This window comes from Bubalus kerabau, chromosome 19 (assembly GCF_029407905.1).
Source record: "Bubalus kerabau isolate K-KA32 ecotype Philippines breed swamp buffalo chromosome 19, PCC_UOA_SB_1v2, whole genome shotgun sequence".
In the NCBI taxonomy this organism is placed as follows: domain Eukaryota; kingdom Metazoa; phylum Chordata; class Mammalia; order Artiodactyla; family Bovidae; genus Bubalus; species Bubalus kerabau.
The window spans coordinates 36,649,364-36,672,570 of record NC_073642.1 but is presented as its reverse complement, the minus strand read 5'-3'; the positions used below and the strand labels follow the sequence as shown (position 1 = coordinate 36,672,570).

At 38.5% G+C, this 23,207-nt stretch overlaps 1 long non-coding RNA gene across 4 annotated transcripts; it reads right to left on the bottom strand.

Moving 5' to 3' along the window:
- Positions 1–2,436: 2,436 nt before the first annotated feature.
- Positions 2,437–17,603, bottom strand: LOC129634345 (uncharacterized). 4 transcript variants are annotated; one of them, XR_008705571.1, is made up of 4 exons: positions 17,436–17,603; positions 12,154–12,228; positions 4,825–4,923; positions 2,437–2,621 (listed from the first exon to the last, which is right to left on the bottom strand). It is a non-coding gene; the product is annotated as an uncharacterized LOC129634345 (long non-coding RNA). The 4 variants fall into 4 exon arrangements; XR_008705573.1 differs by having other exon boundaries at positions 4,825–4,927; positions 12,154–12,196; XR_008705572.1 differs by lacking the exon at positions 12,154–12,228 and having other exon boundaries at positions 4,825–4,927.
- Positions 17,604–23,207: the final 5,604 nt, after the last annotated feature.

The window sequence follows — 23,207 nt, the reverse complement described above, 5'->3', positions numbered from 1 at the left end:
ACATTGATTAAAGTTTAGTTCAAGAATAACTTAAATGGGATTGATGCTCATTTAAAACACAAATTGTAGGCTGTACCCCAAATCTTCTGAACTGGAAGCCTTAGGGACAGACTCCAGGAGTCCTGTATTTGCAGGAGTCTGTCCAGCTGGGAACATCCCAGATAGTTCTTATCCAAACAAGTGTATGAGAATAGTTAGATTTAAGCCTCCGAAAGCATACATGGACTCATGTTTCTGAGTGAAACTTCCGAATTATAACTTCCAAACAAAATAAGTAAGTTCTGTATCACCTCTCAAAAGCAATCTCTCAATATTGCACGGTTTTCTGTTCATAGTGTAAATAACAGTAGTGAAGAATTTTCCAAAGCCATAGGGTTTGTTTTAAGTGGCCAGAGGGAAGATAGGGCACAATGTATCAGAGAACATGTTTCCACTCCTAAGACATGTCTAGAACTGGCTGTGAATTAAAATCTGCTGAGTGTTCGGCAGTGTGGTCAGTTAATAGCACAAACAGAGCACTAACCTTTCAAAAAACAGTGCTTAGGGAACTTTTGAATGTCTCTTTCTGTTGTACCTAGGTTATTTGATCCTCTGAATGGACCAATTAAATAATTTTCAGTAATGATCATGTAATAACCAGCAATAGTCATTAATTTCTTGATTTATCTCTTATTATTAAAGCAAAGAAGTAACAACATAAAAAGAATACATTTTTATTTGTTGTCTATAAAATTCTAGTTTGATGATTTGGAAGGGTGGTCTTTAAATATATTACTCAACAGCTTGTGGGGAAAAAAAAGAATGTATTTCAACGTTAAGTGAGTTATTCAAATTTGTTCCATTATTTCATGTATAATCTAAAATTTGCACTTGCCAGCAATGTGCAGTTCATTTGTTTCACTCTTGCAAATTTTAAACACAGGTACAAACTTCAAATAGTCACGTAGACTAAGTGATTCATGGTCTCTGTCTTCATCTTACAGTCATGTGCACTCATTGTTCATCTAGTATTTAACCCTAGGAATATGTAGAACACAGCATTTTGAGACAAACTTGAAGGTTGTCAAACCATTGAAAACTGCTTTTGAACTAAACTTACGTAGCTCAGTCCACATGTATCAGGGGCTTCTGTGTGACAATTCTCTAAAGTAACTTTTATGTACAGTGTTTATTAAGGAATAAATAATGAAATATATGTATATATATGTGTGTATATGTATATATATATATATACACATACACACATACATACACACACACACATAGGAAAAGACTCTGATGCTGGGAGGGATTGGGGGCAGGAGGAGAAGGGGACGACAGAGGATGAGATGGCTGGATGGCATCACCAACTCGATGGACATGAGTTTGAGTGAACTCTAGAAGATGGTGATGGACAGGGAGGCCTGGTGTGCTGCAATTCATGGGGTCGAAAAGAGTTGGACATGACTGAGCAACTGAACTGAACTGAACTGATATATATATATATACACACATATATGACCATCACCACATTTAGAACTCAACTATAATCTCAATGACTGTTTAGGAATTAAGTCAACAGAAAATTTTTTCAGTGGAATATTTTATCGTTCTACATTGTTTGAATTACTAATGTATGTGTGTGTTTAGCTATTCAGTCATGTCCGACTCTTTGCAACACCATGGACTGTAGGCCACCAGACTTCTGTGTCCATGAGATTATCCAGGCAAGAATACTGGAGTGGGTTGCTATTTCCTACTCCAGGGGATCTTCCCGACTCAGGGATTGAACCTGCATCTCCTGTGTTGGCAGGCAGATTCTTTACCACTGAGCCACCTGGCATGGTGGTTATGAAAAGCGGACAGTTTTTAAGTAGGTTTTATAGTAATAAGTTTATAGTAAATACAATTTAAAATTCTCTGCAAACAGTGAACCTCTTTTTTGTCTGCACCTGGGGTACTTGATCACATTGCACAGCTGTGATTGGGTAGTGGAGAAAGTTCAGCATCTGTATTTGTCTCTCTTTGATGGATCCTGGTAGCTTGCATAAGTTCAGGCATTGAACTATATATCTCATCTTAGGAGGGGACTCTCTGCTTTCACTGGTTGTGTTCCATTGGATGGCGACCAAATGGTGCTGGTGGTGCTGGGCAACTCAGGCTTCCTTATTGATACCACTGAATGCAGACATTTGCAGAAATGCACTGAATGCATTTCTTTGCCTGAAAATAGTCATCTGGTTTTATACCATCCCAAGGTGAGTCAGTAATTTTCACTTGGCAGCTTCCCCGTATGTAAACCTGGAATCTGAAGTGAATAGCTACCTTCACCTTGGTGTTAATGTGAAATTAAGTACTGCATGCTTGTTAATGGTAACTAGGTAATGAACATGTAAAATGGTAGTACCATATATTTTGCATCAGTTAGAAATGGATTTGCCTGAAAATAACAGAACATTTCTCTGTCATTTAAACAAGGAGGAGTTTATTTTTCCTGTATAATCTAAAAACCAGAGGTTAGCTAATGCTGGTGTTGGTCAGCAGCTCAGTGATGTAAGCAAGGGTCCATGTCGCCTGGATGGTCTTCATCTCCCTCTGAGGGTCACAGAAGACTGCAGCAGCACCAGCTGCCATACTGTGTTCTAGAACAAAGTAGGTAGGGAGAGGGAAACTGACATGAGATGTGTGTTTCCTTTTATCCAGAAAGCTAATATTTCCCTAGAAACTTACATAGCAGACTTTCTTTCAGATCTCACTGGACAGAAGTTTTTATATAACTATGGCTAGGAGTTTTTAAAGTAACAGAAGGGACTGTCGAGAATGGCTTTAGCCAATCATTTCATTATCTCGGGTTGGACATATGTGTGTTTGTGTGCTCAGATGATAAGTTGTGTCCAACTGTTTGCTACCCTATGGACTGTAGCCCTCCAGGTTCCTCTGTCCATGGGATTCTCCAGGCAAGAATACTGCAGTGGGTTCCCATTCCCTTCTCCAGGGGATCTTCCTGACCCAGGATCGAACACACAACTCCTGCATATCCTACATTGGCAGATGGGTTCTTTACCACTGTGCCACCTGGGAAGCCCAGAGTTGGGCATATTCCACCCTGAACAAAACAATGAGCCAGAAAAAATGCTAAGAGGGGTTCATGTCTTCCACATACATTCTGGAAACGTTATGAGGAGCGAGATTTTAGAAGGAGAGAAGAGCAATATGCCACTGTTTGCACTGGACTTGTGCACCTGTGTGTGGTGATAGTGATGGTGGGAGTTTAACCTTTTTCTTCCTTGATTACTAACTGCCTAGTTTGGGAAAGGACTGGCAGAAATTCATCTGGTATGTGATGTCTTCAAAGTGATGGATTCTTTTAGAGTCAGCCAATTTTGATGCTGCCCTGTGGAAATCCCTGCTTTTCTGGCTTTGCCAAGATAGAGTAATGACCACCGTCTATCTTTGCAAGAGCGGGAGCTTTAGCTGACTTTCCAATCTGTCTCATACTTTATTCTTTGAGTTTTGATACTGAAAGAAGGTATTCTGTATCATCAGTGTGAAGTGCCTATTGGAATGAGAGTTCTAAGAGTAATAATTACAGTGTATGGTAGAGAAGCTCATTTGGTCTGAGAGGCTTCTGACTTATGTCTTCTCCCTTAATTATGGGATCAACGCACTATGGCATTCCTGTTGTTTCTTGTGACCCACCGTTTCTTTTACATGGCAACACGTGGCATACTTAAATAGGGTATTCATTCCATCATCTGCTTGACTACAGTCCTAGCGTCCCTTCCCTCCCCTCTCAGTAATTGCTCTGCTTACTTCCCATTCCGGAAGTGACTAGAACCTAGTGCTCCGACTCCCTGCTTATTTATAAAGTCAGTGTTTACTTTATTGAATCCATCAGTGTTTAAAAAGGAAAAGAGGAGGACATCAGTGACCCAACTAATGACAAGAGGTCGCAATTTACAACTGCAGATTGCCAAGTAATTTTGTTAATATCAGCTTCTGAAATGCAAGGAAAAGTTGCTTTTAAAGCCTTTGGTCACATGGCAGGAATACAATCCTATATGAAGCTAATATTTTTTTTTCTGCATACACAGTAGAGCCTGGATTGTTTACAGTTCATCAGAATGCCTCAGGGTTATATTGCTGCCAACCAACAGATTTCTTTAAGATTGCAATAGATACTACATATTTTACTATAGTAAATTTCTCATTTCTTACTATAGTCACATAAAAGTGAAAGGTCCTTCAAATTAGCTGGAGGACACTTAGTAATAATTTACATTTACCACAATAATAATAGCTCCATCCTATTTTTTTTATTGATTATACAGATACCCTCAAGATTTTATTTGCAATCTTGATGGAAGTTTTCACTTTATTAGGTTTCTATGGCTTGCCTTCTGGATTCAAACAGAAGCCATTTAGAAGCTGTCTTTCTTTCTGTTTTTGTTTTTGTTTTTTTTTTCAGCCCATCAAAGTAAAATCATTCTATTATTGGCTATTCTTCCAAATCCGATTCTTTGCCTTGTGGTCCATTTGGAATTAACATGCATTGAACTGTCAATTCCACATAAATTAGTAGGTTTTTAAAATTACTGTGCATCACTTGCTCAGATACTGTGGTTTATCTGAATTCAGGTGAGGTCAAACTTTACTACAAATCCATATTAGGGAGCCTGAGTTGATAAGTTAAAAGTAAAAGCAGCAAGACTTTTTCTTCTTAAAACTTGTCAGTATTAATTGAATAAATACAAGTTATTAGAGACTCAATATTTCAGAAAGATGGCTGTCATAACAAAATATGATACACTGGGTGGATTAAATAAAAGAAATTCATTTTCTCACAGTTCTGGAGTCCAGAAGTCCAGATCAGGTTGCTAGCATGTTCTGGTTCTGGTAAGAACTTCCTTTCTGGCTTGCAGACAGCTGCCATCTTGCTGTGATCTTCCTTTCAAGGAGAGACAGAGAGCAAGCTCTGTGGAGTCTCTTCTTATCAGAGAATTAATCCAATCCTAAGGGTCCCATCCTCTTGACCTGTTTACCTCTCAAAGACCCCCATCTACAAATGCCATCATATTGGGGGTTAAGACATCCACATACGAATTTAGGGGATATATAATTTAACCAGTAATACTGACTAAAATGTATCCTCCAGCAAAAAAATTTAATACTGCTAATTTTGATAGACCAAAAAAAAAAAAAAGTGTAAAAGTCAGTTGAATTAGCAAAAAAGAAAAATAAATCTTCAGATGCTAAAAACAAAGATCTTTAAACAAGGTAAATTTACACATAAGTTGACTAGAGTAGGTTATTGTCCAACTAACATAATAGATTGGATTTTAGACCCCCCATCAGAGAAAGAACATGAAGCTCTGGACCCAGATAAAGCAAAGTGTTGGCACTATGATGTACACATAAGTCTAAGAACTTGGAAGGGTGGACTAGAAAAGAAAATCATGGTAGAGTTAAATAGTAGACTTAAAAAATATAAGGATATGTTTGTACTCTGTAAAATAAATCTGAGGAAATTACCAGATAAAAGCAAGAGAAATAAAAATATAGAAAATATGCAAAGGAGTTTAATAAACAAATAAAATAAGGTTGTTCAACATGCCACTAATAGGATTCCAGAAAGAAAAAAATAAACAGGTAATAAATTTTGAAAATTTGCACCTAGGTACACTATGGACCGAATGCATAATGCCAAAGATAAGAGTAAACCTGAGAAGCTAATAGGCAGAGCATAGTCAAAGGACCATTTGACTGACTACAAACTCTTCAACTACAGTAACAGGGGTCAGATGACAATGGAATGATATCCTCAAATTGCTGAGAAAAATTATCTTTGAGACTAGAAATTTATATTTAGTTAACCTAGCCTTCAAACCGGAGAAGGCAATGGCACCCCACTCCAGTACTCTTGCTTGGAAAATCCCATGGACAGAGGAGATTGATAGGCTGCAATCCGTGGGGTTGCTAAGAGTTGGACACGACTGAGCGACTTCACTTTCACTTTCATGCATTGGAGAAGGAAATGGCAACCCACTCCAGTGTTCTTGCCTGGAGAATCCCAGGGATGGGGGAGCCTCGTGGGCTGCCGTCTATGGGGTCGCACAGAGTCGGACACAACTGAAGTGACTTAGCATAGCATAGCCTTCAAACACAAGCCCAAACAGATATTAATGAATACACTTCTGGAAGAAAGTACATTATCTTGTAAGTAAAACAGGAGATGCAATAAGCAATGGAATGAATTATATTTCTTATATACTTTTCTGTATGTTTGAAATGTTTCATGATTAAAAGTAAAAATTTATAAACACCTTTTTAACTCATGATGGAAGCATGGTTTTCTGACTCCCCACCCCCACTCTTTCTCTCTCTTTCTACTTTTCTGAAGAACTTAAAACTTATGCAAGACCGTTGAATCATTATGCAATATAAGAATGATATCTAGGATCTGTGAACTTTCAAGAATATTTGTTACTTGTATACAGCTTTACTGTCTCCAAAATATTTTTTAAAATGCAGCCAAATTTTTAAATGTTTATTAAACTGTTTATCACACAAAATATTGACAACTTCATTAAACATTAAATTCTATGAAAATTCCAGTTTGTAAGAAACATTTTAGATTATTTTTACTTTTAAGGAATTCCTGAAATTCCAAGTTGATAAATAAGAAATTAAGAATCTGCTTACAATTCAGGAGACCTGGGTTCAATTCCTGGGTTGGGAAGATCCCCTGGAGAGGACAATGGCAACCTATTCCAATATTCTTGCCTGGAGAATCCCACGGAAAGAGGAGCCTGGTGGGCTACAATCCATGGGGTCGCAGAGTTGGACATGACTGAGTGACTAACATGTTCCCTTTCAAATAGCTCTTATAGCAAAAGTATTTTTAGAAAATCTTATAAAACAGTTTACCTTCTGAATGCTTCTCTTAACATGGGATATGAGTTTATTAATATGCTTGATATATAGAATATGGTCTCCAAAAATAGAGGAATAGGGTCCATGATGATTCTTCAGTGGCCTCCTTACCAGGAATATCCATTGTGCAACATGTAGAAAGTATAGATGGATTTGGTCCAACAGCTATGCCTTTTACCCTAACTCATTTTCTTCTTCTTATGGCTATCACGAGAATAATGTTTATTGAGTTATCATATGTCAGATACTGTGCCCAGAGTTCCAAGTGCTCTAACTCCTTTAATCCTCGTGACAGCAGTGGGAAATAGGCTCAATTATCTTTAGTTTAAAGATATGGAAATTGCAACTTGGAGAGTTATGTAACTTGCCAAAAATCCCACTGATAGAAAAGTGTTGAAAAGAGTTAGGAAATGAGGCTTTCTGTGACTTCGATGTCTTGCTCCTGCCCCTTATGCTATGCTGACCTCACAATCTCTACAGAAAGTAAGAATATTGTTGGCAGGCCTAATATTTGCCAAATGAATTCAATTCACTTTCATTATCACTTCTAAAGCACTGGACAGAAAAAATTCATATAGTGATGGTTTGAAATTTCTAGTGATGACCAGAAGGCAAGGCCTTTAAGGGTCCCAAGCACTACAATATTAGAGTGGATTATGGAGATTTTTTTGGTCCCTCTCCACCCTGCATCTAATCAAAATATTAAAAATGCTAAACTGTAAAATTAAGGATAAGATAGCCAGAGTCCAATTTTTTTCTGATGATGATTGTTTTTTTCTGAAATATCACACATCAGATTATTTTCAAGAGTCTTTTTTTTTCTTTTAAAGTACCGTAATTTGCTGGTGTCTTAAGTATAAGGGTTTCCCCGGTGGCTCAGTCTGTCTGCAATATAGGAGACCTGGGTCTGGAAGATTTCCTGGAGGAGGGCATGGCAACCCATTCCAGTATTCTTGCAGAGAGTTCCATGGGCAGAGGAGCCTGGTGGGCTACAGTCCATGGGATCGCAAAGAGTTGGACATGACTGAGCAAAACCACTTGCACTGTCACTTAAGTATAAACTTGGTCTGTGTGATGGTTAATTTTATGTGTTAACTTGCGAGGCATTTTTGGATGAGATGAACATGTATATTTAGTTGGGGAACTGTGAGTAAAGCACATTGCCCTCCATTATGTAGATGAGACTTATCTAATCATTGAATGCCCAAATAGAACAGGAAGAGTGGCCTCCCTGTTCAGGAAGGAATTCTCCAGCCGAGTGCCTTCAGATTTCACCTGCACCTTCATCTCTTAGGTCTCCAATTTGGGGGTCCACACTGCAGATTTTGACTTGCCAGCTTCCATAATCACAGGAACCAATTCCTTTATAACACATCTCTTTATATATATACACACATCCTATCGGTTCTCTTTCTCTGGAGAATCCTTAATAATACAGTCTGTCTACTGGGTAATCCATGTTTCCAAAAAGCCTACTCTCAGTCATGTATCCTAAATCTGCCTTTTTTTGTTTTGTTTTCTTCCAATTAGCTACACTGGGTCTTCTTTGAGGTGCATGGGCTTTCTCTACTTGGGGCACATGGGCGCTTCTCTAGTTATGGCATGAGGGCTTCTCTTGTTGGGGTGCAAGGCACCCCTCTGAGCATTTCCTAAAAGTGCAACCCACCTGCTTCTGGGTTTTCATATCAATTTCAAGCTCATAAGAGACTTGTTTCCTACTTTTTAATATAGCAGCTATTTAACTGTAAGATCCTCCTACATTTCACAAGTATGTAGGGCTCAGTAGTTGCAGTACTCAGGCTTAGTTGCATGTGGGATCTTAGTTCCCTGGATCAGGGATCAAACCCTCATAGCCTGCATAAGAAGGTGGATTCTCAACCACTGGACCACCAGGGAAGTCCCTGTATTTTCTCTTTTAATGTTAATGTTTGAATTTGAAGTCTCAGTATGGTTGCAGAGCATGAAGTTGAGTATTTACTAAGAAAACTGAAGTTTCTCCCTCTTCCATCTATGGTTCTGAGGACATACTCCACAATTTGTCTTTTTCCTCAGGTCTTCTAATGAAATTTAACTTTAGTAACGTAAGTGTGAACATGGGCTTTGGAATTAGTCCTTAGTTTCTGTCCCAACATCCTGTGCCCTTAAGCAAGTCACTTTGAGCCCCACTACCCACACTGGCAAAATATGAAGCTCAAAAGAGATATTGTTTGTAAGGATGTTTTATAAGGTGGTGCTAATGCAGGTATTCGATAAATATTGATTATTTAGATTATTATAGATATTATATTATTAAACATGTAAGCATGTATGTAATTCCTCACCTTAGAGCCATAGATTTTAGCCATTGTTAAGTGAAAGTGAAGTCACTCAGTCGTGTCTGACTCTTTGTGACCCCATGGACTATATATAGCCTATGAGGTTCCTCCATCCATGGAATTTTCCAGGCAAGCGTACTGGAGTGGGTTGCTGTTTCCTTCTCCAGGGGGTCTTCCCGACCCAGGGATTGAACCCTGGTCTCTGGCATTGCAAGCAGACAATTTTACGGTCTGAGCCACTAGGGAAGCTCAGCCATTGGTAAAGATGGATCTAAAAATAACTAATTAAAGGGTCCTTTAAAGCAGTCCTATGGACCCACAGTGGAAGGCACTTGAGATTCTGCATATTAACTAAGAGACCCTGAATATGAACTGGGCATAGATATTGCTTTTCAACTATCCCCTGTACCAAGTAAGGCAGCAGTCTTCAAACAACTTAAAACTCGAGAGTAACATGTGACTCCTTGTTCTCCAGCTACCATTTTAGTTAGCTCCACTGCTGAACACTCACGGCTATTCTTTTCTTGCCTGCTCTCCAGCTACTGAAGACTCTGTGGGTGGCTGTGCTTGATGCCATCGTTCCCTTTCCTCATCTCCTCCCTCAACTGGTCTCACAAATACAAGTTTGGTCACTGCCTAAAAGGCACCCTCTGAGCATTTCCTAAGAGCGCAACCCACCTGCTTGTGGTTTTTCATATCATTCTCAAGCTCATGAGAGGCATGTTTCCTACTTTTTAGTATACCAGCTATTCAAAGAGTTCCCACTGATTCCATGAGATCCTCCTACCTTTTGCCAGGAAAACATCAGAGCATACAGTACAAGGTACCTGTAAAATTTCTTTTTTTGTGTCCAGATTTTTTTTAATGTAAAAACAACTTCAGCTTAAAAAAATTAAATTCCAAAGCCAGCAAGTTCTAGCACTGAGGATTTTCCTCTATTCTCAAGAACAGGGAAATCAAGGGAGTTTCCATTTTAAACCATTTAAGAATCCTGTGCTTTCTGAGTGGAAGCCTTGAGAGCCATGACTTATTTTGTGTTTGCCTCAGTGTTTGGTTCTCAGAGACGAGGGTCAAAATGACTTTCAAAAGGCTGGCTTTCCCCGGGGGCTACTTTTTATGTAGAAGCCCTCATCTCATAAACAATTGAATTAGTTCACATTAACCACTATCAATGGCAAAAGTACACAAAACCTAAAGAAATCGCCTAAAATAATGTTTTTGAACCAGCTGCTAAATTAAGTAACGTATTTGTTTTATTGCACATTTGCATAATAGGGCAAACTAGAAACTCTCTGTAACAGATGTGCTGGTGGCAGGGAGATTTGATTACTGGCTTCTGTTATTAATCACTGCACGAATCTTAAATGATTTGTTTCTACAGTTTGATCAATTTACATCTCAGAACGTACATTTATGTACACAATGTAGAGATGAAGCATCTGTTCACACCTTTCTGGAGGCATCGATATATTTATGGAAATTGAAGTTTTGTTAAACCAAGGCACAGGAAACTTTGGTCAAAGACTGACAACTTTTGGAAAGATCCCATTATTTATTCCTCATCAAGCTAGTTAATAGAAAACCATTTTAGTACATTATGTTCTGATGTCTATTGTCTCTTTCATGGAAACAAACAAAATATATGCTATTTGAAGCTCACAGGATTTGAACCATGGACATTTCTATTTCCTACAAATCACTTCAGAATTTTGAAGAATTAGAGAGTACCATGGTATAATTGAGAACTACTGTATAGAGTTTTGAAAATAATCCTTCTCTTTTTAATTTTATATTTGACATTTCATAATCCTATATCTTTGATTTCCATCAGCATTTTAAATAAGTATAATACATTTTAAGATGGCATGCTTAAATGAAAAAAAAAAAGTAAAAATATAAACAGTATAAATACTGTTTCATTAATTTCCAATTACACATGATGAATGTATTGGTTCTACACATAAATGTTTCTCCAATAAGTCAAAGCACTAGATAATATGATTTTTTTCAGTTGTGAGTATTGCAGTTATTTTGTAAGCAAAATTTTTTTAAATAGTTAAAATACCCATAGAATGAAGCTAACATTTCAGCCTATTGATTCCAGGGGCTGATTTATATTATAAGGATTTGCCATTTGGATTCTAACATTTCTGTTAATATTTTTAACATTTTCATATATGCAAGCTTGATAAATTTTGACCTCTTCCAAAATCACAATAACAACTGATATGGAAGAGGAAGCTTTGGGGATTTTGTTTCTCATACTATTCTGTTTTCCTAGTTTGGCCTCCTATTTCTATATGGTGAGAAATTAAAAAAAAAAAAAAAGGAAAAAATAAAAGAACTCAGGACTGAAATTAAATGCATCATTTCTGAAAACTGGATGAAATTTCAGATACAGGCTTTGTTTTTAATGCACAGGAAAAAATTAAAATGTATATATTTTTCTCAGTCAGAGGCAAGACTGTTATGGTTGCAACCTCTGCCTTTTTATAGTTCATCCTGGGAGCTAATGAAGCATTGCATATTGGTTTCAAATTCAAAGCATATGTAGTCACTGAGGCTTTTTTTTCTTTGTACAGCATGATTTCAAAAGGAGCCCCAAATGTGGTCATCTTAGAAAATGTAATTTGGTCGAGCACTAAAGAACTTTTTCCCAGATGACAAAAACCTTCCCCTTTGAGTTGCCAGTGAGAATACAAACTGGCTGTGAAGTACACTCACAACTCTCTGTGAATGATGTACAGGAGCTGATGAAAATATATTAAAGGACTGGGATGTCAAGGCCATGAAGGGCATTGGGCAAATTTGGATAAATGTGTCCAGGTTTCACTGAATCAGAATCAGAAGTGAGTTAGAGGACAATGTAAAAAGATGTCGAAGAGGATAATATAATCCAGACAACAAACTTAACAGTGTTACATACCCAGAGCCATCTCCCAAGTCATTAACGCCGCTGCCGAGGGTGCCTGCCAAAGAGCCAGATGTCATTCTGTCACATCTTGGCATTTGATGGTTGTCATTTGTAAGAGAGAATCGAGCGAGGACTGTAATTAGGTGTGTGCTGAATGGAACCCTTCCTTCCGACTCCTTTGGGGGCTTTTTCTAGTCTTGAACACATGGAGAGTGGAGTAGGGGAACTGATCTGCCCTTCAGACTCCTGAACATCCCTGTGTTTTTTCCTCTGGGGGAAATGTATGGTTTATAGTTTTATTTCATTTTTTCCCCCACACATTAAGCATTTATTACACTCTTTGGAGGTGACAAAAACATGTTCCTGGACCACCCCCCATCCCAAAAAAAAGAATACCTGCACTCCAGTGGAAGAATTGTCATGTAAACAGATCAGTTACAACTATATCATGGCAAGTGCTATGTTAAGGAAATTGGTTTAAAAATGGTGTTGCGGGAGTGTAAAGAGTGGAACAACAGCTCTTTGGAGATTTGGGAAAGGGCTCCACAGAGGAGGAGATATTAAAGGATGAGCAAGCATTTGGCAGGTGGGTGAAGGAGGGGGTGAGCATTCTAGCAGAAGAAATCACGTGTAGACAAGTGATTATGAAATCATTTATGGAAAGGTCTGCTGTTCTCTGGGATTGGTGAGGATTTGTACATGATAAGAATCTGAGGCACATAGACATTCTAGAGGAGAGTCGATCGAGTGAGGCAGAGAGGGGAAAACTGCCTATTGAATCCTTCCTTAATTCCTGCCTTTTTTTTTTTTTTTTGAAGAATAGTTAAAGAAGGTAAGTATCAATTCATGGTAATATTCCTAAAACTTTGATAATAATAAAAAAGCTAACATCTGAGTGCCTTGTATTCAGAATTATGCTAGTTGTTACCACGACTGTATGAAACAGATTTTATTTTTATTTTCATTTTACAAAGGAGGTAAAGGCAGATTAGAGGTGCTAACTAGCATATTTAGGTTCATCTCACAGGCAGTTAGTTAGCAAAGCGAGTGGGAATCCGGAAAGCCTGTGGCTTTGCTCCCACTGCACAAGGCATTCCTCCGAAGAGTTGTATGCTCAGTGAGTATGGGCTGTCCTCATGTTGGCTAGAGAAAGAATCTTTTAGGTAGAGAGAATGTGACCTAGCATAGGCATCCAGAATTACAACCCGCTTTTCTTTTTCTTTTTGGCTACACTATGCGTGGCATTCCTGGACCAGGGGCACCAGGGGGACCAGGAATCAAACCTGTGTGCCCCCTGCAGTGGAATTGCGGAGTCTTAACCACTGGACCACCAGAGAAGTCCCATCAATCTACTTTTCTAGATTAAATCTAGAAATGGTAGTGAGAAATAAATTTTTTAAATTAAGACAGAAAATTATCTGCCTCATCCCCAAATACCTTCAACAGGTGCCTGGAGACATTGCCCAAATCAAAGGACACTTTTTTAAGCTTTCAAAATATACTTAGAAATATATAGAGATGCTTATTATATAGTTCAAATGGGGGGATGTAAAACTTTATATGTGATATGGTTTTCAAATTTTAAAGGGGTAAATATGAATCAGAAATACATATAAAGTATTATATGCCAAGATAATATTAAACATTATCTGAATGTTAGGATTGCAAGTGATTCTTTAAATGTTTGCATCTTTCTCCCATTAACAGGTAGAACTTGTCAAACAGAAAATAAAACATCAAGGAAGAGTGAGTGCGTGTGAAGGAACATACACAAGGTCAGAAGGAACTTCAAGAACCATCAGAGCAGCAGCCCATGAATTCACCTGAGAAGGGCCGAGTCTTCCTGCAAATCAGCTGAGGAATGAGGTACCGTCTGCCATGGGGACACATTAGTTTCACTGGGAGCATCCTTAATGGCCTTGGTCCCTCTATGCTTTAAAACTTTGAGTCAACTCTTCTAGTTGACTCCCAGGAGTCACCCATTCCACCAGGAGGAAAATTTGAAGCTGAGGTGACAACTGGCTTCAACAATAAAATTATCTCACATAAAAAAGCCCCCCACCCCAAGGAAAAAGGAGTCCAGTAGTCCTGGATATCCTAGAAGAACCCTAGTCTGCGTGCCTTTCTAATCCACTCCAACTTTCTGGTCAGCACCGAGGCTGCTATAGCCATCCCAATTACCATGTTCAGGCAGGGTGTTCAGAGGCACAGACGTGGGTCCACTCTTTCTTACGGCTTTAAGAATGGAACAACCTTCCTGAAAGGTTGTTGGGAGCTACCTTCTCATATTTTGTCATGTCCACATAGGGAAGTTTTTGAATTGAATGAATTGGGTTTTTTGAAAGTTCGGTTTCCATTTAACTTCCTGTTGGATGTGGGCTATGTCATGTGTGTGTTCAATCGCTCAGTCATGCCCGACCCTTTGCAACTTCAAGAACTGTAGCCTGCTAGGCTGTCTATCCATGGAATTTCCCAGGCAAGATTACTGGAGTGGGTTGCCATTTCCTTCTCCAGGGGATCTTCCCCGACCCAGAGATAAAACTGGCATTTCCTGCATTGGCAGGTGGATTCTTTACCACTGGGCCACCAGAGCGGCACTAAACAGCACTAATATACTTCTTGGAGGCCCAATTTTTGAAGCAATGGACTAAATAGACATGTGCCCATCTTGTTAGAGAAAAACAGGAGGGCAAGGATCCTATTCTCTGAACCAGCGAGGCTATAGTCACTGTGCTGAAAGCTCAGTAGGCAATTTCTCTCCTATGCTGTATCAGGTATAGAAGGTGATAGGATTGGATAAACAAACCTTTGCCACTAAATTTTACTGAAACAATGAACCTCTTATTCTCAAAATATCTGCACACAGTTAGTTGGGTTTAACATAAGGTTTCTGACCCAGTCCTGCTGCCTACAGTTCTAAAGGCAGCTGATGAAAACTTGGGACTGAGATTGGGCTTGAAGGAAGTGACAGGATGGACTTCAAGAAAGTGGAAGTATCAACTTGGACATGAATGAACCTCCTTTATCAGTGGACCAAGATATTTCCTAGCTGTACAAGCAGCTCCATCCCAAAATGTATGGTCTTCCTGTTCTTTTAGAATTGTTTCTGTTCAAATGCCAACATTGTGTCACAGGAGGGGGCAGTGTTCCCCAAACTATGAAATTTATTTTTTTTATCCATCTGGGTGTGCCCATGTATTCAGATTGACCTCTAGCTATACAACGTGAGTCACCATCTTGGCCAGATTGTTGCCTTTGATAATGAATGGAGCCTAATGGTGTTTCTTAATCAAGCAAGCATTATGCCAGACTAGATCCTGTAGCAGTTAGAGCTCCTTGACACTGCAGAGGAGCAGGTCACATTGCTGCCAGTGCAGCAGAAAGCTGTGCTGGGGAGGGTCATCTGCGGTGTCACCAATGACTGGCTGATGGAGACCTGGGGCGTCCCTAAACCTCATTCCTCTGCAGCCCTCTCCCAAGCCACCATAAACAAATAGCATCCAAATAGAGAACAAAGTATTTCCTTGGTAAAAACAAATCATTGCTTCCAGCCAGTATCTGAGTCTTAAAAGAGCAGAATTCTAATATTCTTAAAGCTCAAAGGGTTAACTTAAAGCAGCCACATCAGGTTGCACAATGAAAGGTTGTTGATTTCTCTTCCATCCTGCTACTTCAACCGTGTTCAAGAAAGTGTCATTTCTTCTCTGGGTTACTCCCAACTGCCTTCTAACTCCATACTCTTGTCAGTCCATTTCTTATAGAGCAATCAATGTTCTCAAAAAAATTTAAACCAGGAGGTCATGTCACTTTCCTGCTTAAACTCCTGTAATGTCTTCCCTTTTACTTAAAAGGAAATCTGAGCTCCTCCCCAAGGCCCTCAAAGCCTCACACATCCCGGGCCCATATACCTCTCCAAGATCATCTTTCCCCACCTCCCCTTTTGCCAACAGATGCAGCCACGTAACCTTCTATTCATTCCCAGAAAAAAACTTAAGGTCATTCTCACATGACAAGTTTTGCAGAAGCTCTTTACTCTGCCTAAATGTACCCTAACTGCCCTGCTCCCAACACTGTCTGCATGTTCATTTCATCAAGTTCCAGCCTATCATTTCCTCAAAAAATCTATTCCTAACCATTCTATGCAAAATTAGTCTCCGGCTTGTTTCCTTAATGATTTGTAATTTTTTTTTTTTTTTGTCCTTGTCCTTATTTCTATAGTTAGAATGTAAGCTCTTGAGTCAGGGTGCCATGTCTGCCTTGTTCTTTTTTGTGTCCTCAGTCTTTGACAGGATGTGACTTAGAAGTCATCAATGAATATTTATTGAATGGCTAAATGTATCAGTGAATCAGGAGAGAAGTAGGAGGTAAAATTCTACCTCCTCTAAAGAATATTTTCTAACTGTGCTACCCAAAGTCATCATCATGGTCTTTTCTCCCTGGTCTCTCTTTTGCATTATTAAGTTAGTTGCATATGTGCTCAGCCACATCTGACTCTTTGTGACTCTGTGGACTATATATAGCCTGCCAGGCTCCTCTGTCCATGGGATTTCCCAAGCAAAAATATTGGAGTAGGTTGCCATTTCCTCCAAGGGGTCTTCCCAGCCCAGGAGGTTGAACCCACATCTCTTGAGTCTTCTGCATTGGCAGGTGGATTCTTTACCACTAGCACCACCTGGGAATCCCCTTTATGCATTGTTCCCATTATAATAATATTAGCTCCCATTGAATGAGTGCATGTTTTGAATGTTAGACCTACTTAGAGATGTAAGACTTATTTTCTTTCCTGATGATTTAACTAAAGTGTAAACAATCGATGAGAAAAGAGAATGACCACAGAAGACTAGAATTTTGAGAGGATCTTCGTGAAGGATGCTTTTGGGATTTAAGATCAACACTGAAGGAGGAATTAAGAATTAGAAGCTATGTAAAGGAAAGGAAGGGACACTCAAGGCAGATAGGAATTTTGGAGAGAGGCTGGAATGTGTGAACAAAACAATATTATTTATTTATATATATATATATATATATATGTATGTATATAAAAATTTGATTGACAGAAAATGTCTGAACAATTCTTACTGAGTATATGATCTGTCCCATTTATTTTAGCCATTAATTGCATCCTACTTTGTCTAAGTATCTTCATTTGGTGTCTTGAACCATAATTTGAACTGTGTTATTTGTCTCTATCATATATCTATCTTTCTTTCTTTCTGAGGAGGAGATTGTAAGCATAATAAAAACAAAGGCCTTATCTCATTCATCTTTGCAGATAAAGAATTTCTAGGACTTACCTGGTGATCTGGTGGTTACGACTTCGTGTTCTCAGTGCAGTGGGTCTGAGTTAGATCCCTGGTCGGGGAACTAGATCCCATAAGCTGCAACTTAGAGTTCTCATGCTGCAACTAAAAATCCTGTATACTGCAGCAAAGATTGATGATCCCAGGTGCCACAACCAAGACTGCACAGCCAAAAAAAAAAAAAACCAACCCACAGTGGGGCGGGGGTGGGGGTAATCTCATTTAAAAACAAAGGAATTTTAGATCATCCAAATTGGAAACCACTCTGGTAATCCTTTTAGCTATGTCTTCTACCTAAGAATGGTGCCTCTCTATGGTATCTCACTCATGAAAGATTATCCAGCCTCTGGATAAACTTTTCCTAGCAAGATTATTATGAAGCAGTTTGTTTTAATATCAAATATTTTTGTGGCAACAAATGCTTTAATATCTCTCTTCCACTTTCCACCACTAATCCCAGTTAAGTTCTCTGAAATTATACAGGAAGAAAATAATCCACTTCTGCCAGATACTCCCTTGAATATTTGAAAAGCATAATTATCTTCTCTATGCTATATTTTAGGTTAAATATTCCTATTTTTATTGGCTATTCCTTATGTATATTGTGGAGAAGGAAATGGCAACCCACTCTAGTATTCTTGCCTGGAGAACTCCATGGACAGAGGAGCCTGGCGGACTACAGTCCATGGGGTTGCAAAGAGTTGGACACAACTGAGTGACTAACACTATTTATATTAACACTCATGTTTAAATACATCTATTTTGTTAAACAATTGAATAATTGTTGTAAATTCCATGACAACATGTACTCACCCTCCTTGTCTCATTCACACTGAATTCATCTTACTTGTAACTATGGCTCATGCACAATAGGCAATCAAAAAATATTTGTTGAATGAATAAATGAAGAAGTAGGAGTACAAGTTTAGGTGGTGCATTAAGCAAGAAAAAGACATAGGAGGCATCTAACTGAAAAGAAAGAAGTAAAACACTATACTCAGACATTATAATCTTTGTAGAAAATGTACAGTATATCTAAAATGACATAATTTAGTAATCTTGGCAAGGTTTCAGGATACAATATCAAGCATTTTAAATGTATTTTTATATACTGGTAACAAACAAAAGGAAATTATAATTAAGAATACCAATTATAATAACATCCAAAAATATTAGAGACTTAAGGACAAATTTGGCAAAAGATATGTAAAGCCTCTAAACCAAAAACTGTAAAACATTATTTAGTGAAATTAAAAAGAACTTAAATGAAAAAAATGACCACCTTTATGGATTGGAAGGCTCAATACTATTGAGATGTCAGTTTTCCTTAAATTGATCGATAGATTCAACACCATCACAATCAAAATCCTGGCAGACTTTTTTTTTTTTTTTGAGAAAATCAATGAATTGATTCTACAAGTCCAATGGAAATGTAAAAGATGTTGATTAGCCCAAAAAACCTAGAAAAATAAAAAAGTAAAATTGAGAGATTAACAATACCTGAATTCAAAACTTAATAAAAAGATAATAATCAAAACAATGCAAAACTGACTTAAATATAGGCAAATAGATCAAAGAAACAGAATAAAAAGTCCAGTATAGGTCCATATATATTTGTATATGTGTGTGTATATATATATACACACACACAACACTGAAGGAAAATTCAATAGAGTAGGGATAATCTTTTAACAAATTGTTCTAGAACTAAAGGATGTGTGCATGCTCAGTTGCTTCAGTCGTGTCTGACTCTTTGTGACCCTATGGACTGTATCCTGCCAGGCTCTTCTATCCATGGGATTCTCCAGGCAAGAATATTAGCATGGGTTGCCATGCCCTCCTCCATGGGATCTTCCCAACTCAGGGATTGAACCAGCATCTCCTGCATCTCTTGCATTGCAGGTGGGTTCTTTACCACTGAGCCACCAGGGAAGCCCCAAAGGATACTCATAAGCAAAACAAGTAAGCATAAATCCATACCTTAAGCTGGCAACAAAAATTGTTCCAAATGGCTCGTATACCTAAATGTAAAACCTAAAACTGTAAAACCTCTAGAATAACACATGCAGGAAAATCTTTGCGACCTTGAGTTAGGCAGATTTCCTTAATTAAACAAAAACTATGATCAATGAAACAAAACATTGGTAAGTTGTACTTCATTGAAATGATCAGTTCCTACTCTTTGAAAGACATTGTTAAGAAAATGAAAGTCTTTAGAAGATACCATTTTTAAAATGGTAGAAAATATCTGAAAATTATGTATCTGATTTGAAAAACTGTATTCAGAACACAAAACTTAATAATAAAAGAAGTAGCCCAATACAAAGAGGACAAAAGAACCAACACTTCTTCAAAGATACACTGATAGAAAGTAAGCAAGCAAAACCATGCTCACATCACTAGTCACTAGGAAACACAAATGAAGCTCATACTGAGATACTTCAACAAAACTCTTAAAATAGTTAAAATAGAGATTATATTTAATATTGGTGATGGTATGTAAGAACCGGGGATTCTCATACACTCTCAAACTGAATGGAAAATCTTAGAAACTACTTTGAAAAACTGTTTTGAAGTTTTTTTAAAAAGTTAAACATATACTCACAGAATCGCCCAAGGAAAGCATATGTTCATACAAAGACTTCACATTGCACGTTAATATTCAGAGTGGCTTTATTTGTGATGACCCCAGATGGGAAATAATCCAAATATCTATCCATCAGTGAATGAATAAATAAATTTTGGTGTATCTATAAAATGGAACGCTATTCAGCAATGAATAAGAATATAAGTGTACAAAATGCTGAACCTCAAAATAATGCCAAGTGAAAAAAAGTGAGAAATGAGTCCATACTATAAATATTCATTTGTATAAAATCCTAGAAAATGCAAATTAATCTATTCTGACAGAAAATAGGTGATTGGTTGCCTGGGGTTAGGGTGTCAGGGAGAGGTAGAATGGAAGTATAACAAAAGAGCATGAACAAATGTTTGTTAGGGACATATATATTCATTTTCTTAATTGTGGTGATAGTTTCATGGGTATACGTATTTAAATTTTATCAACATTGACACATTAAATATATGCAGCATATTTCATGACAATTGTACTTCAAAAAGCTGTTTTTAAAAATAAATCAGTTAGGTCTGGATTTAAGTTTTACCTTGTCCACTCAAACACTGTTTGCCTTTGGACAAGTTATTTGGCCTCTCTGAGGCTTATTTTTATTATGATTCTGTTAGAATCCTTTCAAGCTTCATAGAAGTGATGTGAATGTATGTAATAAAGTATCTTAAATGAGTGAAGGAGAGAGCTCCTACACCAGTGAAATGGTGCATGCTCCAACCTCCCTATTTGTAGCCTTTAATTTGCAAAGAAATTGAAGAGTTCAGTGAGCTTCCACCGTGTTCATGTAAATCTGATGCGCTGGGAGGTCAGTGAAAGATGCTGGATTGCTAGAAGGACAGAGAATCCCCTAAGATAGAACTTCCCAAAGAGCGGAAGCTCAGTGATGGTGCATAGAGGACTAGTTTGCCAGCTATAGCAATGGCTGATGCTCAGACACTCAGTCGTGTCCAACTTTTTGTGACCCCATGGACCGTAGCCTGCCAGGCTCCTCTGTCCATGGGATTTTCCAGGCAAGAATACTGGAGTGGGTTGCCATTTCCTTCTCCAATAGCGATGGCTGAGCTCATGCTAACTTCAGCCATTCTGAAGACAAGTGTATTCTCTGAGAATAGGACTGCTTCAGTATGTTCTATAAACTTTAGTGTCCAAGCAGCTTTATATGGCATATTCTAAACTGAATACAACTGGGGGATGGATCTGCCTGTATATTCAGAGATGCTTCCCTGCAGCCGCTAGGTCAGTGTTGTGCACCACTCTCGTATTTCATTGGCAGCAGATGTGGTAAGTTTCCATCCCTACTGGTAGCAAACAATAGCCAATACTGTTTTATAGATAATGTCAGCATCCTTGGAGATTCCCCAGTTAACTAAGGTGTGAATTCTCTTTTGGCCAGCGGGAGATATTTTGCAATAAGAAAAAGCTGGGTATTCATCGTAACAAAATGACATCAGTTGTCATTGCTGGTAACAGCTGAGAAACTGAAGTTACAAATAAGAAAAAGAAAAATTACAGTTAAGGTATTTTTCCATACCATGTCAATAGAATAATACCACATCTTCAAACATAATAGAAACATTTCTTTCCTCATCCAACTCAACTCTTTGGCAGCATTCAATACAGTTACCATCATAGCCTTCTTGAAACGTTTCTTCTCTGACTCCTATGACACAACCCGGTCCAAATTTTTCTCTTACCTATCCAGTTACTTTTTTCTCCTTCGTCTCCATATATGTTTTTCCAACTGTAGTTCTCCAACCCAAGCTTGACTTCTGATCTCCACGTTTTGGTATCCAGTTGTCTAATAGCTCCACATGGGTATCTCATGCATGCATGTGCTCAGTCACTTCAGTCATGTTCAACCCTTTGCAACCCCAAAGCCCACCAGACTCCTCTGTCCATGGGATTCTCCAGGCAAGAATTCTGGAGTGGGTTGCCGTGCCCTCCACTAGAGGATCTTCCTGACCCAGGGATCGAACCCTCGTCTCCTGCATTATAGGCGGATTTTTTACCCACTGAGCCATCTGGGAAGCCACATGGGTATATCATCATATCTCAAATTTAATTTATTCTCTTTCTTCTTAAACTTGTCTTCCTTCAGTCTTCAGTTGAGTTTAGTTCAGTTCAGTTGCTCAGTCGTGTCTGACTCTTTGTAAACCCATGGACTGAAGCACACCATGCCTTCCTGTCTACCACCAACTCCCAGAGTTTATTCAAACTCATGTCCGTTGAGTCGGTGATGCCATCCAATCATCTCATCCTCTGCCGTCCCCTTCTCCTCCCACCTTCAATCTTTCCTAGCATCAGGGTCTTTTCCTATGAGTCAGTTCTTCACATCAGGTGGCCAAAGTATTGGAGTTTCAGCTTCATCATCAGTCCTTCCAGTGAATATTCAGGACTGATTTCCTTTAGGATGGAATGGATGGATATCCTTGCAGTCCAAGGGACTCTCATGAGTCTTCTCCAACACCACAGTTCAAAAGCATCAATTCTTCGGTGCTCAGCTTTCTTTATAGTCCAACTCTCACATCCATACATGACCACTGGAAAAACCATAGCCTTGACTAGATGGACCTTTGTTGGCAAAGTAATGTCTCTGCTTTTTAATATGCTGTCTAGATTGTTCATAACTTTTCTTCCAAGGAGTAAACGTGTTTTAATTTCATAGCTGCAGTCACCATCTGCAGTGATTTTGGAGCCCCCCAAAATAAAGTCTGTCACTGTTTCCAGTGTTTCCCCATTTATCTGCCATAAAGTGATGGGACCAGATGCCATGATCTTAGTTTTCTGAATGTTAGTTTTACGCCAACTTTTTCACTCTTCTCTTTCTCTTTCATCAAGAGGCTCTTTAGTTCTTATTCGCTTTCTGCCATAAGGGTGGTGTCATCTGCATATCTGAGGTTATTGATATTTCTCCCATCAATCTTGATTCCAGCTTGTGCTTCATCCAGCCCAACGTTTCTCATGATGTACTCTGCTTATAAGTTAAATAAGTAGGGTGACAATATACAATCTTGACGTACTCCTTTCCCGATTTGGAACCAGTCTGTTGTCAACCCACATTTATCCACCAAGTGGTAGGGAGCCCAGAAACCTGGGAATAGTCTCATCCAGTCCATGGTCTAACAATTCTATGCAAT